We start from the raw sequence: 13,232 nt of genomic DNA on the forward strand, positions 1-13,232 counted from the left end.
GTAAAGGCAAATAAATGTACTATGTTACTGTCACTATTTTCAGTAATGCTACTAAAAATAACTAGGTGCTCTCTACCAGGCAGTGCAGAGGCCCTTGGAAAATGCAAAGATACCTGAGAGGTAGTCCAAGCCACCATAAAGTTTATTATCTAATAATATTAAGTTAGCACTCTACCAATTTTCTTAAAAACAACAACAACAACAACAACACGCCTACATGGTTTCATTTAATCCTTATGACAACAATAGGAAATAAATGTTATTAATATCTTCCCCCCCCCCAAAGATGATAAGTGACATGAGCAAAGATTCAACACGGGTCAGGACTCCAACTCTTAAATGTGTTGCTATTATCAGAAGGTCAGCCTATATGGGAAACATAGATGGAATCAGAGTAAAGCAAGATTGTGCCCTACGGATTCATGAAGGAGAGGTCTGAATTTTTTTAAAAGTGAACTGAAGCAACAATAAAATTACTGCAATTTCCTGTTGACACGTTGATGCAAACAAGTATTTTTAGCCTTTAATTGGGAAAATAAAGATTTTTCTTATAAGCCACTACATTGCATCCATTATTTAGTCTAAAATCTTAAAAAGCAATTACACAAATGGAAACACTCTTCCGTCCTATTTAAAGCCTAAATCTGAATTTTTTTGAAGCTGTTATGAGTATAGGGTCCAGGTACAAATAGGCATCTTCCCACAGCATTCAACATGTGTTACTGTGCATTTATTCCCTTTGTAGTTGAATCTCCTACTTTTATACCACAATGTCAAAACTGGTATGTCATCCCTGACACAGAGGAGCTGTTTTTCTCTGGACACTGAACCCTGTTAGGGCAATTATCTTCACTGTCCTTGGCCTCCTTCATGGTCTTGAACTTTCTGAAATCCTCCCTCCACTTTAAAGTTTGAGGAAAAACCGATCTTTGTTGTTCAGTGATGCTTTTCTACACTCACTCCCAATGGAAAGGACTTTTCCCTCTTCACTGAACTATTTTTGTTTTTAACCTTTATTGTCCATTCTCTTTATATGACACTTGTTTAATATATTTTTGTGTTTTTGGTATATTCTTATCCCTTCAGGTAAATTATAAATTCTTAGAGATGAAAACTTATGCAATTTTTTTTCTCTAAGGTTATATCAGCAACTAGGACAATTTTGGTATACTCAATAAATACTGGTCAAATCAATAAAAGACCATCAATAAATTCAACACAAACGTCATTCTAATGACACATTTTGTTAATTCTAATATTACATTCTACACAATGAATATTCAAAGATTTGGAATATTCCCATGTGTAACTGATAAAATCTTGTGAAATGGCATTTATTCTGATCTGTAATTATTTTATTTATGTACTTATTTTCTCCCTCCTTCACTAGAATAAGACCCCCATGAAAGCAAAGACCTGTCTACTTTGTTCGGGGGTGGGGGGGGGCGCGGAAGGACAGAGGAAGGTACAGGATCTGTTTGCATAAGTTACTGTTATCACCACTTTCGTTGACTGCAAAGTCTCCTGTGTCCGATTTCCTAGTTTCTGGGCCTCATAATACAGCAGAACAGGAATCAACCCAGAGGAAGTGGTGCTGCTGACACTGGGTACATAGTATAACAAAGAAAGGACCAAAATATTCTACCTGTTTCCATCTCTCTTTTGCTCATTAATTAACATGACAACTATGAAAGCGCATAACTGGACCAGTAAAATGCTGATGCAGGTGTTTCATAAATATAGAAGAAAATGTAAATTTGTGTCTTCCGTGTATATGTTGAGTATCAAACTTCAAAGCATCAAAGGTGCTGAAACCTTAGTTTACACATAGAAAAACCAGCCACGGTGAGTTCTGTAGCTTATGGAAAGCAGTAGCCAAAAAGAAAGAAAAAACGGAAGGGAGGGAGGGAGGAAGGAAAGAGGATCATTTTAGGGTAATTTTAAAAGTTCAATAGAGAAGTGATAGTGTTTTCAATAAGTGGTACAAGAGCAATTGGATATACATGAAGAAAAAAATTATAATTTTGACCAAAATCTCACACCTTATACAAAAATTAACTCAAAATGAATCACAGATTTAAATGTAACTATAAAACTATACAACTTCTAAGGAATAAAAAAAGGCAGGAGAAATCTTGAGATCTAGGACTAGGCAGAGTTCTTAAACTTGACACCAAAATATAATCCACAGAAAGAAAAAAAACAACCAATGGACTTCATAAACATTTTTAAAATTTTGTTCTACGAAATTCGAACAGGTGACAGAGTAGGAGAAAATATGCAAATTCCATCTGTGACAAAGGTCTAGTACAGAAAGTATATGAAGAACTCTCAAAACCCAACAGTAAAAAGACTAACAGTTCAATTAGAAAGTGGGCAAAAGACATGAACAGGCATTTCGCTTAAGAAGACATACAGATGGCAAAATGCATCTGAAAAGCTGTTCAACATCATTAGTTCTTAGGAAAACGCAAATTACCACCAGAGTGAGCTATCAGTACGTACCTATCAGAATGACTAAATTTAAAAAAAAGTAGTGACAACACCAGATGTTTGTGAGGACGGAGAGAAACTGGATCACTCATACATTGGTGATGGGAATGAAAACGGCACAGTAGTTGGGAAAACAGTTTAGCATTTTCTTTAAAAATTAAAAATGCGACAATCATATGACCTAGCAATTATACTCCTGGGCTTTTATTCCAGAGAAATGAAGACTTCTGTTCATTCACAAACCTGTGCACCAGTGTTTATATATTCCTTTTTCATTATTGTGGTAAAATACACATAACATAAATTTTACCATTTTAATCGTATTTAAGTGTGCAATTCGATGACATGTAAGTATATTCACAATACTGTGCAACCATTACCACTACCCATTTTCAGAACTTTTTCATCATCCCAGATGGAAACTCCATACCCATTAGGTAATTACTTCCATTTCCCTCTCCCCTTCAGCTCCTGGTAACCTCTATTCTCCTTTCTCAATGAATATTTTATGCATATTTTAGGTACTTCATATAAGTGGAATCGTACAATAGGTGTCCTATTGTGTCTGGCTCATTTCACATAGCACAATGTGTTCAAGGTTCATCCATGGTGCAGCATGTATCAGAATTTCAGTTCTTTTTAAGGCAGAATAATATTTCATGCTATGTATATACAACATTTTGTTTACCCATTAATATGTCGGTGCACATTTTGGTTGTTTCTACCTTTTGTGTATTGTAAATAACACCGCTATAAACATTGGTATGTAAGTATCTAAAACAGCTTTATTCTTAATGGACAAAAATGGGAAACAAACCTGCCTTTTGACAGGTCAGTGCTTAAACAAATTGGTATTCCATACAATGAAATATCACTCAGCAATAAAAAAGAAAAAAACTATTGATACACACAACCACCTGTTATGAAGTTCTAAAGAATTATGTTGAGTAAGAAAAGCCAACCCCCAAATATTATATAGTGTATAAATTCATTTATGGAACATTCTCAAAGTGACAAAATTAGGGTGGGAGAGAAGTATACGTGACTATAAAAGGCAACATGATAGATAACTGCAAAATGGAAATGTTCTGTATCTTGACAAATGTCAAAACCTGGTTGTGGTACTGTACTATGCTCTTGCAAGATGTTACCACTGGGGGAACCTTGGCAAAAGTTACCCCAGATCTCTCTCTCTGTCACTACAACTGCATGTGAATCTACAACTATCGCGAAACAAAGCGTTTAACTAAAAGAAAAGAAGAGAGAAGGGGAGGGAGGGAGGAAGGGAGGGAGTGTGGAAAGGAGGTTGGGAGGAAGGAAAAAAAAAACCCTCAGATATACAAATATACATACAAATTCAACCTGAGTCTCTGATGGAGCACAGCTTAGATCCGTCAGCCAAGTCTCCCCCACATCGCCCCCAGTGGCGACTCAGAGGCACTGTGTGAATTTTAAGATCTTTCCAGAATGGACACGGTGATGACTCAGATTTCAGTTTAATACCCACAGTGAACTGCACACAGTACAATTATAAAATGACACTATTTTAAATTTCTTTCATCTATATTTATCACAGAATTCCCTGAAACGTTCTTGCAGGCACTGCATCATGACACCAAACACCTACCTCAGTGTAGAGGAGTTTCTCTTACTGGGGGTGGGTTATAAAAGCAGAGGCCATACTCTGTTCCTCTTCATATTGTATACATATTTTGTCTTTTACTGAAGATTTATGATGAGGGAAATAACTTCGAGTCTTATGTTAATTGTCTGAGGCCTTGCTTAGACAGTGCTAATTGTTTAGTTTTAATGAAAGACATTGTTGTGAAGTGAAAGCAGAAGTTTAAAAAAAAAAAAATAAGGGGTGATTCCTTTTAAGTTCCTGGTGTTGTCATGCAGTCCCTAAGCAATTTTAGGCCAAATGATTCTTTCTTAATGTTCTTTAAAAAGTTACAAATTTCAATGCACACTTGCAATCTTAGTATGGCAAAGCAGTGTACCACAGAATATATTCCTCTGTAAACTATGTCAGGAAATTAAGTGTTCTAGATTTTCTGTTCGCACATAACTGGAAAGACGCATTCACACGCACACACACGCACACACCGTCAGTGATCCTATGTCAGAAGAGTCTACAGTCTCTCTAATTTGAAGCAGCTGGTGTATTCTAAATATGGAGAGTCCAAGCTTCTAGGATCATCAGTACCATCATTAAGAATCAGAATCATTGATTTAAATGTTCTTTATTATTCTGTTTGGGAATTTATATCACATACCTGCTAGCTCTTTCCCTATTGTTCCCAGACTGTCATGCACAAATGTCAACAAGAATGTATTTCATTCATACTCTACAATTAAATCCTTGATCCCACAATTAGCCATAATCATGACCACATACGACTATGATTTACCATAACTAAAATAGATGCCGTGGGATTTAATGTTGGCTTGTGTTTGAAATGGCAAAGGCAGATTTTTGAATTAAATAATTGCATGCTAACTATTTGGGACATAATTACTACTTATTTTGTTTTCCATGTATCTCCATCTAGTTAGATAGCAAATTGTTACAATGTCCAGTTAGTAAAACTTAAGGGACTGCTGTGTGTGTATAAAATAACGCTCTTTGAGAGCATGACTATTCTTAACAGAGAATAATATACTGGATTAAGAACTCTTTCTTAATGACAATTTTTAAAATCATCTTTATTGACAACTTATATGTACTGTCACTGTGTGTACCAATGCCAGTGATCTCATTTGAATGGTGTAATGATTCTATCAAGAGTGTGTAAAACATTTCATTTCTTTTTATTGTTCAATACCCATGTCCCTTTCCTTGGTAACAGCACCCTGATATTATATTTAAGAACTCAGTCTCTCAGAGCACCTGGGTGGCTCAGTTGGTTAAGTGGTTGCCTTTGGTTCAGGTCATGATCCCAGGGTCCTGGGATTGAGCGCTCAGCAGGGTGTCTGCACCTCCCTCTGCCCCTCCCCCTCCCTGTGCTCTCACTCTGCCTCGCTCAAATAAATAAAGTCTTAAAAAAAAAAAAAAAAGAACTCTGTCTCTCTTGCTTATTGCACCCTACCTTCTCCTGCCCTCCTTTGGCCAAGGGAAGGAATGCAGGACCCCAACCAGGCCATGCAGACTCTTCCTGGGAATTTGCATCTTGAGTAGAAAGGCCAAAGGACGAAATTTGATTAGAGCTTTCTCATTCTGGTCAAGGTACCCTAATAACACCCCACCAAGCCTTGTTTTCTAGAACCCTGGCACTCCATCAGTGCATACTCTTCTGAGGCCAAATTCATTCTTTCCTTGGATTCTTTCAGCTACATCATATCCTTACAAAAAATTCCCTTCTAAAAAATATTTCGCATAAATTACTTAAGAGTTGGTTTCTGTTGCTTACATCTGAATAACTCTAACTGATATGACGTTACCCTCTTTTTGCAGACAAGGAAATTGAGGTGTCAAGAGACGAAGGAGCTAGTTTACAATCCTGCAACATTTAGGTAACACAGCTGAATTCCCATCTGCCCGATTTCAAGATCGGCCGTTAATCCCAGGTAACATTGCCTCTGTTTTCATCTTCAGAAGAGTTTAGATGAGAGGATATCTGGGTGGTCACACAGTCATATTAGATCAGACCAAAGAATAAAATGGATATAAGAGGAAGCATCCCATGCTTTTGTTACATTTAATCAGAGAGTATTTATTATGCATCCAAAGGATTCCTTGCACTAAGTAAGGAGTACAAAACCATGACCACTTTTGCAGTGATCCTGCAGGTTCCTGTCAGTCCCTTTTTGCTGCTTAATGTCACACAGCTGTGCACAATTCCAGACTTAATGTGGGTTCAAGTACAGTCCCTACCTGCATTAAAAAATATATTTTTATTTCACACCCATTTAGTAAGAGAGGATATGTGAAGTCCAATGCAACAACTGCTAACATGTGTGTAAACATCACTTAAAAACTCCCAAGAAGTTGTAAATTGGAGTCAATGCAGGGGCATCAAGTTATGAATAGACTGGAAATAAGAATGGGAGGCAGCACTGTGACATCTTCAACCTCAAGTCGAGGACCTTCATCTCTTTTGTGACTTGGGTACAGTTTCCATCTCTGAGCCTCTGTTTCATCCTTTCCTAGTGTCACTAAAGGGAAGCAAGACTATCTAAGTGTCCACATAGGACTCTGATTAAGGATCAAGAGCAAGAGGGGGTGAGACAACAGCTGGGGTTGGGGCTGGACTCAGCAGAATGCAGCCCACCCAAATTGGTCTGATTTACTCCATCAAACCTCTGGCTCTCCTTTCCTGCAAGTGACCTGACAAGCCAACCCTAGAAGCAATTTTTCATGGAAGTATTGTGAGCTATGGTCTTTTCTAGGGTTGTTCAAAAATGATTACCCTTGGGGCCAAGGAAGAAGTGGAATGTGGTGTGAGAGTTTAGGTAGGGAGGAAACGGAGGCAAATGACCATCTACATTGCAGGGAAAGCTTAAAAATCAGTATCTAGTAAAATCAACTCCCCTCTAAATTTTTTTTAAGATGCCTTAGAGTAAGGAATATTTCTTGCTTGATGTGTTACAATAATCCTGGGCTATAAAGTCAAGCAAATCTGGGCTTCATTTTGGCCTCCATGCTTACCAGCTGTGACCTTGAGCAAGTAACTTCTCCATGCCTTAATTTCCTTGTCTGTAAAATGAGGGCGTCTCAAAAATTCCTATCTCTCAGGATTATTTAGAGAGTTGAATTAGAGAGTCTATCCAAAAATTATTTGTCATATGATAGCTACTTAACAATATTAATACTACGTTCCAGTTGGGAAATATTTTTGAGGATTATTCCACTAGACCACATTGTAAAAATTGTCTAGGAAACATCAGAAGCTAAGTGTCACTTAGCTAATAGTGCCCACTAGATACATTCCTCCAAAATAAACCTGTTTCTTTTCTCTTTAAAAAAGAGACTGGTAAATTAGCTCATAAAGAAAAAAATGAATTGATCACAGATTTTTTTTGGTAGTGGTGGTGGTGGTATCAGTTGGCTTCCACCAGTCAGAAGCTAATGGTATGTTGAAGCTGTGTATTTGAAAAGGGTATAAAGGGGCTATTTACAGAAGTGTGGGCAAGGTTTAGAGTAGGAAAGTCTAATGGTGGGAGCCACTATTTAGAATTTTCTAGTAACCACATTAAAAAAGTGAACAGAAACAGGTAAAATTACTCCTAATAATATATTTAGTTTAACCCAACATAGCCAAAATATTATTTTAATAGGAAATAAATATAAGGAAGTCATGAGTTAAATGTGCTTCATTTTTTTCATATCAAGTCTTTGAAATCTGGTGTGAATTTTACATTGACAGCCTGTCTCAGTTCCAATAATATCTCAAGTAAAATGAAGTCCTACCAAAATGATAAAGTTCTATTTAATGGAAAAATGTTTTACACTATTTCTATTTCTAAAATTTTAATTAGTTAATTTTAACCAAATACAATTAAAAATTCAATTCATCCGTTATACTCTAACGATAGTCACATACCATCAAACGGTCAATAGCCACATGTAGCTAGTAGCTGCCATATTGGATGGCGCAGGTTTAGAAAAACAAAGGATATGGTGCAGTAGTCTGAGGTAAGCAAGGCAAGAAACCATCATCTCTTTTAAGCCTGAAGAGGAAGCAGTGGCTACAGAAACCTGAATAGAGCATCCCCTCCATCCACCTTTGGTTGAGGTACATAGCCAACTTAGATGGCTGGGAATCAGAGGAAATGAAAGGTATAAACAGCTGGACACACACTCTTCTAGTGGTATGCTGGTAACTTGATTTTCCAAAAGTGAAAATCCTGATTTATATATCCTGATTTATAACATGTGCTCCTTTCCATGGTATAAATTCTCCTATCATGGCTGATTACAATCATTATTGACATGATGCCACTGAAAGCAGAGTTGGGGGAAAATGTGCAAAATTGCCTCTTTCCAACATACCACTGAATCTCCTCCTACCATTCAGTCCCCTGCTAGTCTCTTCTGATGGCCAAGCTCAACTGGTAACCAGAGACAAGGGTGCCCAAGGATGCCCTTCTTGCAGGTCAACTTCCTTGGGCAATGAACTAATGAAGGCTGAAAAAGAAGTGGAAAATATACTCAATGCTTAAATAAAAAAGACTCATCTACATTTTTTTCTTTTTTCTTCTGCACATATAGAAAGAAAATGACCACAAGGAAGCTGAAAATCTATGGCACAGACTTTGAAGGCAGGATGCAAACTAGGAAAGGCATCACATGATTTCTCTTTTAGATCACTAAATTTTATCCTCTGTGAGTATAGAATTTATGCAAAGGAAAAATGCCCTTCCAATATAAACTCTTGGTGGATACCACTTGGGAAAAAAAATTAATGTAGCTTTATGGATTATCAGAGAGGAAAATTCCTTTGTGAAAAGAATTTCTGCAGACAATTATTGAAATGCTACTGCTTGGGTATGAAACTTATTTATATTAATAGTAAAATCATGCAGTATATTGACAAAATTGATGTGCCACATTCACTGAACTTCAGAGTCAATTATTTCAGCCTCTGTGTTCGGAATCATCCAGGTTGGTACACCTGCATTCTCCTACAGCTGCCTTCACCCTTATACCCAGAAACCTTTCAAGCCCTTCCTTTTAGTTCCCTTCCTCTGAAATAGGAATCCAGGTCTTCATCGTGGTGCATCGGTGTCTGTCCCAGATGCATGGTCCTCTGCCTTCTCTCTTTCTTTCCAGATAACCCCACCTAGCACCACCAGGGGATTCCTACTAACATGTCACTTTTTGTGTCATCCCCACTGCTCAAGAACCTAAAGGGCTCTCTTGTGACTACTGAAGCAATTCCAAATTCTTGGCCTGGCCTGCAAAGAATCCCATAACTTGATTTTAACCTACTTTTCTAAAGTTTCATGTGAGCCCTTCCATGCAGCCAGATCAAGTTATCGCAATTTCTAGAACACAGGCTCAATTTGCCACAGTGCTTCTGTTCCATACTGACTCCGTTTGGCCTGGCCTCTAACACACACACACACACACACACACACACACACACACACACACACACCAGGGTACTACTTTTCCTCATCTGTAGTTTTTCAAATCCCATCCCTCACCGAAGTTTATCACTGAGGCTCTAACTGTTCAAAGTCTTCATAATCATTTGACCACTCTCCTCAGCTCCAAACCCTGAACTCCAGTGACAGTTCATGCCCTCACTCACTTTGCCACTTGGATTCTCTCTCCAGTTGTCTCCATGGAGCTTGCATCACTCCTTTTTGTTTCTATCCTAATACTACCCCCTAAAGTGATCCCATGGTGCCAGAGAGGCGACCAGATTTTGAATCTAAGTCACTTGCTGAACCTCCCCCAGAGGTAAACAGCAAGTCTGAAATGACCAACAACGAAATGAAATTAAATGCTCAACAATGAAAGACCAACAACTATTACCAGTAAATGTGACAACGTTCTCTCTGCTTGAACAAATTGATCCTATTATCGGTAGTTACATGTATGATGCCAGCCTGCCCTAAATACTGGAATCACCATATTACTAGATGAAAGATTTGATTTAGGAAGTAGCAGAAACACTAAAGGTTTGGGTTGGTTAAGAGCCCAGCTGTAGTGAAGTGTCAAACTTTTCCTAAATTTATTTCAGCATTGGTAAACAACGTTTTGATTGACATGTCAAATGCAACTTTGGTCACCTGAGCCCAGTGTCTCTTCTGTGGTCTCTAGAATTGCTGGAGTAACATCCCTCCCCACCCGCTGCCTCTTCCCCACCTCCTGGCCATTAAACATTTGCCCAGGGGTTTGCTTCTGAATTCAGCTATTATGAAGATCTGGAACAGGGGTCTTCAATCTGTTCTCTATGAGATGCTAATAGGTGTTAGTGGAGATAGGAGCATATATTAGAATAAATTCTGGTTATGCTGGCTAAAACAAAGCTAAGTCTCTTTACTGCAGAACTTCTCAGAGACTTTACTAGGCTGATGTGACATGTGAATCATTAAAAAGAGAATATAGTAGGTCACACTTCACTCATATATTTGAATGGGGAAATATCTCCCCAACTACATCCTGTCCCCAGAACGTGAGAACTTACCTCATAGGGTTGTTGTGAAGATTGGAATGAGTTACTGCATGGAGAGCAATTAGAACCCTGCCTGGCGGAAGATGAAAACTCTTTGGGTTTATTGCTACCATTGCCGTCACAAACATGTCTAACTGAGACCTCACCAAGTGATCCTGTCCCTCTGAGAAAGAACCAGAATTGTATGCAGATTGAATGGGGGTCTTTCCAGGAGCTATGAAGATACAAATACTTCACAGAACCAGTACATACCTCTCCTTGGGATCCTTTGAATCTGAAACCAGTTCAAGTGCAAAGAAGGTTATTCTTTCCCATTCTTCCCAAAGCCTGGCTAACTGGGGTTCAATTAAATAGCATGGAGCAATGATTCAGAGCACAGCCTTTGGTGTCTCGTTTAAATCTTGGCTCTTTTATTGGTTACAGTATACCCTCAGGCAAATTGTTTAAAGGAGCTGTGCCTATAAATCTGTAAAATTTGAAAAATAATATTCATCTCTCTAGCTTGTTGTCAGTAATTCAAGAAATTATGTATTTGAAGTACTTTGGCCCATGCCTGATATATGGTAAAATGCTCAAGAAATGGAAGTTCCTAGGTATCACAGTAATAGACTCATTTCTTTAGTTTATTTAAACCATGAAATACTAGCTAACTTTACCCATGTAGTCACTGCCACGGTATCCACAAGGACCAATTTGCTTCACATCCAATAGCAATTTAGTAAATATGTCAGCCACTTGGACTGTGGACTAACTGGATTGCTGGATTAGGCCTCTGAGGCCGAAGGGGTAACTCCAGGCCCTTAGGTGCTGAATGGGGAAGCCATACAAGTTCTCAGGGACCACTGCTCTGGGCAGCCAGAACAGGCACCCTCGATTTCACAAGATCAAAAAGTAATCTCGGAAGCAACTCGGGTATTCCTTTCTTTTTTAAAACTTATCAATAATTTCTAATATCATACATAAAGGTTGAGTTCCTAGTTAAAATAAAAAGTATTCCCAAGTCCATTGCTTTGATTAGGAAGGTAGTGAATAATACTGAAGTTAGTCACAATCCAGTGGTCGGAAGCTGTGGGAAAAATAATTTTAATTTTAGATGTTTCACGCAACACTGCTAATGTTATCTATCCTGTTTGGGCAGGGAGAAAACTGGCAGGCATCGTGAGATGGGGAATTTATGTGAGTTAATGGAAATGTTGTGGCTGACCAACAAAGGAACTTCCCCAGCCAAAATCAAAACAAAGATATTAACTTGGAAGGGGGGAAAAGCCTGCGGCATAATAATATCATGCATTGAAACCTTATCTAGTGGTTGAGGTAATTTGGTTTGAAGAACTTAAAGAGCATTTTGTGGTTTATGGAAACTGCCAGCAGACACTGTATTTAGCAGCCTCTCCACTATTAACTTCACATGCCTTGCTCTCTTCTCACCAAGTGGGGCCATTTAACTTTCTTTATCTCTGGGTTGTTCCCAACCCATCTAAGATCTCTTAAGGACAAAAGCCAAGCTTTCAGAGCTTGCAATGCAATGCCCGTGCGTTGCTATTCCCAAACACCAGAGTGGCCGCAACACATCTGAAAGTTTGCTTACATTTGCTGAAGATAATTTTTCAAAGTCCACTTCTACAATTTCAGTCCAGGATTTAGACACATCCATCCTCTTTCTTCCAGAAAGGAGTCTTTCAAAACAATCACACACACACACACACACACACACACACACACACACACACCCCATCCTTATTGCAAGTTCACAATTGAACTTTCTAATAATTCTCAATTAAATAACTCAAAGAGTGGGTTGTTCTGAGTGAGTCAGCTATTGCAGATAAATCATTTGAGGGTTAGAGACCAATTCTTTGCTTCTCTTTTATAATTCAGTATCATGACTTTCTTTGTGTAAATAATAAGAGAGTAACCAGGGAAAAACAAGAAGACCTTGCTAAGGAACTTACCAAAATAACGCTCTCATGGCTACCACTGGCCCCATCTGGCCCCCAGCTGCTCTCCTTTGAAGTCCTGGTGTCCTCCATGGACCGTCCTGCACCCCTGAAGCTACAGCAACTACCCACAAGGGCTCTCGTTTGACCCACACATGGGTACATACAGTTCACTCTGCTCAGACAGCTTTAGGGAGACGGTAGCTCTTTCTTCCCCATTCATTTTTGCAGTAAAATATGCTTATTCTGCCACTGACAATTTCTCAAGACTGGCATATTATTTTATTAAAAATTGGTTTCATTTGTTATAAATATTATTAATATCATTAACAGTATTAGTTACATATAATCCTAGAACTACTACCTAAAATAGTAATTTCCTATAATCCAATTTGTTTCCTCTTTAATGTTTCCAGAGTTTAACATTATTAAATGTTATATTAAGATTAATTATAGTCCTAATTTCATTTTCTAGACAATATCCTTCAGAACTATTGATTTAGGAATTAAAATATATAGTACTTTTAATCCTTTTATTTTCCTTTAGCTATAAACATTATTGTAAATATGTTGATTTGAGTTTTGAAAGTCTTTTTCCTACTTACTACTTTATATAAGAAAGTATATGTTAAAATTAGACTTTATCTCAGAAATTTCACCAATGTCTTATTGTTGT

The 13,232-nt window shown here is 38.0% G+C and overlaps 1 protein-coding gene and 1 non-coding gene across 3 annotated transcripts in view; one reads left to right on the top strand and one right to left on the bottom strand.

The window, feature by feature from the left end:
- Window positions 1-13,232, bottom strand: part of DKK2 (dickkopf Wnt signaling pathway inhibitor 2) — a 259,460-nt gene that overhangs the window by 44,081 nt on the left and 202,147 nt on the right. The gene's annotated exons all lie outside the window — the stretch shown is intronic.
- Window positions 4,173-4,287, top strand: LOC123793404 (U5 spliceosomal RNA). The gene has a single exon (XR_006779941.1). It is a non-coding gene; the product is annotated as a U5 spliceosomal RNA (small nuclear RNA).

Source organism: Ursus americanus, chromosome 13, assembly GCF_024610735.1.
Source record: "Ursus americanus isolate L20-20 chromosome 13, mUrsAme1.1.p, whole genome shotgun sequence".
Classification (NCBI taxonomy): Eukaryota; Metazoa; Chordata; class Mammalia; order Carnivora; family Ursidae; genus Ursus; species Ursus americanus.